This window comes from Neopelma chrysocephalum, unplaced genomic scaffold (genome assembly GCF_003984885.1).
Source record: "Neopelma chrysocephalum unplaced genomic scaffold, ASM398488v2 Primary Assembly neopelma1_117, whole genome shotgun sequence".
In the NCBI taxonomy this organism is placed as follows: domain Eukaryota; kingdom Metazoa; phylum Chordata; class Aves; order Passeriformes; family Pipridae; genus Neopelma; species Neopelma chrysocephalum.
The window spans coordinates 1820518-1823456 of record NW_020897779.1 but is presented as its reverse complement, the minus strand read 5'-3'; positions in this window follow the sequence as shown (position 1 = coordinate 1823456).

Below are 2939 nucleotides of genomic sequence, written 5' to 3'. Positions count from 1 at the left end.
TGAAAAGAGCTTGTCCTTTCTTTATTTTTCTGGGGTTATGTTTGTGTTGGTTTTTTGTGTCTGTTTTTTTAAGTTTGCAAGCCAGGTAGGTCTTTTGGGTCACTGAAGGACTCCGCTTTGGCCAGGATCATATTCCCACCCTTCCTTGCTTTGTCACAAAAGCCATCCCCTCTGTTTTCGATCCACTACAAGCAGAGGAAACTGTGTTTTCACGCTGGCGGTACAGGGCTGGGTTCCCTGTCGGGGGGTTGGCAGAGGGATTGCCACCCTTGCCATGGTGGCAGGGGCATGGGGGCAGCCCAGGCTGCTTCCTGGCTGCGTGGTCATGCTGAGGTGGGGATGGGCATGGCAGGGTGAGCCACGTCAGCCCTATGGGGACCATTCCTCCTGGGAATTGTTTTAAACTTTAGTGCTTGCTTTAAACATTAGTGCTCCTCTGTAATCTGTCCCTGCGGGTGCTGTGTGATGGTGGTGGCCCTTGGTCACTCTCAGGCTTTCTAGCTCTCTGCTCTCTCCTTGTGGCTTTCCGTTTTTGGTTTGGTTTTTTTTCCTTTTTTTCTCTTCCTTTTTTTAAATTGTTCTTTCTTTTATTGTTCTTTCTGGTTTTGTTCTTTTTTTTCCCTTGCTTTTTTTATTTTCAAGCTGGTTTCTTAGGAAATGGCAGAGGCCACGTGACAGCTTGGTGCCTGTCTCCCCACAATAAAGTTGCTGAGCCCAGTACTGACATCAGCAGGAATTTGAGAGAGAGGAGAAAAAGGCCCCCAAAGTGCTCAGTCCCTCTAGGGTGTGTGAAGAGCCAAGGCTAGGAAGGAGGATGAGGGACAGACCTGCCTCCATTTTGTTCCTGGGGAAGGCCAGTGTGATACCAATCCCTATATTGCACACCAGAGGCTCCACAGGATTGGGTGGACATCCTGTCCCTCCTCTAGCCCTATGGCTTTTGGGGCCATGATAAAATGTGGGGCAGGGTGTGGCTTTCATCCTGCTATTTTCTCAGCCAGAATTCAGCAGGACTCCTTTTTCTTACCTGGTCAAAGATGAGACGCACACTCCTGCCCCACAACCTGTCTCCCACCCTTGTGTGTCCCCTCCCCACAACCTTCCCAAAATAGGGCTGTTGCATGCAGCAAGTCTCCCCACACTATAGGGACAAACTCGGGAAGAAGACCTTTGCCCCACAGCCAGGATTAGGCTTCAGTTTCTCTTTCTGGACTTTGTGGCACATGGAGAGGAATGCATGAATCAAGGACCACCTGGTGACCTCAACATGTCAGCATAATCCGTCACTTGCCGCAAACCAGCATGCCCGACTGTTTGGCTTTTAAGGTCCCCAAAAGTGAGGGAATGCCTGCATTTTTTCAGGATTGCACAAAACCCCCACCCACCCCAAGACTGGAGAGAGCTGTGGAACATATCAGAGTGGCCATCACCCCTAGGGGGTCACAGGCAGGAAGGGCCCCACAGCAGCAGGTGAAGTGATGCGATTCCCTAGGTTTTTCAGTTTTTTTGCTTTTGCAACAACTCTTTCCTTTATTGTGAGCTCCTGTGCAAATGAGAGCAGATAGCCAGGCATGCCCACACAAGCACTAAAAAAGACCCCAAAACAGCCAATGCAAGGAGGGCAGTCATTGTTCCAAACACCCTTTGGAGCAGGTTGCCTTTGGTGGGGCTCCAGAAGCTCACAAGAGCAGATTCAGTGTGCCTGGCACAGGGGGATACAATGCCCTTCTGGGACACTGCTGAGCTGGCTGTTTTAGGAATAAAGAGAGAGAATGGTCTCATTAAGCAAAGATATAAAAAACAAGTCTCTTTGGGGAAAGATGTTTAGCAGATTTTTTTACCTGGAGTTGTACCATTGGGATATTTTTCTTTCCTCAGCACCTTGGTCGAAGGAGAAGGACATCCTGAGTGGCTAGGAGAACCCTAAGCCTTGCCCAAGACTGTGCTGGGCTGAGGACTGGCCAGCCCCCAATCTCCCTGCAGCTGGTGGGATTTTGCAATGTGCCCACCCCATTGGGCAACACGCCGAGGGTTATCTCCTTTCCTCCAGGCCACCCAAGCTTGTTACTTGTCAGCCTGTGACTCACAACTAGTATGACCAGCAGCCCCAGCACCACAGGCAGGAACCTTTATTAATAAAGATCAAGAAATTGCCCAGGTGGAGTGACTTTGGATAGGAACACTGGATTCTTCTGCTGATTCAGCCATGCCCAGAGTTATCTTTCAGCCTGGGTACCTGGGCTTATCAAGGCTTAAGGCATTCAAGTTAACCTTTTGTTGGAACAGCTAAATTGCATTTACACTGCCTGCTGTTCACACTTAGGCCTGAATTATCAGTCTGAATCTTCCTTTCCCATTTTCTCCCACGTGTAATGGACAGAAATGGCTTTTGGGAAACCATATCCTGCATGTGGACTTCAAAATAGTTCCAGCTGCTCTGCCCTTGCTGCAGCCAAGCTGCACTACCTGGGCACGTCCTGCTGAACTTGTATGGCTCTGAGCTGTCTTCATCACCTGAATCTCTTCACGTTTTTCTTCATGTACCCCTGTTAGAAAGTAATTTCTCTCCCCAGCAACCAGCCAAGTCATAGAAAAAGTTCCTCATATTGTCTTGCCTCACCTTTTCAAGTCTGGGTGATTGGGAGAAATCTTAAAAAAGTCGCAAGGGTAAACACCTTCCTGTGCTTTCCATCCCCTCCAAAAGCAGAAGGACAACCAACCTTGAGAGGGGGTGAAATTTGGTCCACAACCTCCAGTGTGGACAAGCCTGAAGCTCTGAAGGCTGAGTTACTGCCAGCCCTGGAGTGCAGGAGTAGTCTTGCAGAGAGGCCAGACTGTAATTTCAGGAGTTGCTGTGAAGGTCCTAAAAGCAGTCAAAGACTTAAATCGGCCTAAACTGTGGCACCACATCTAGCCAAAGCCCAAAGTGCCACCTCAGA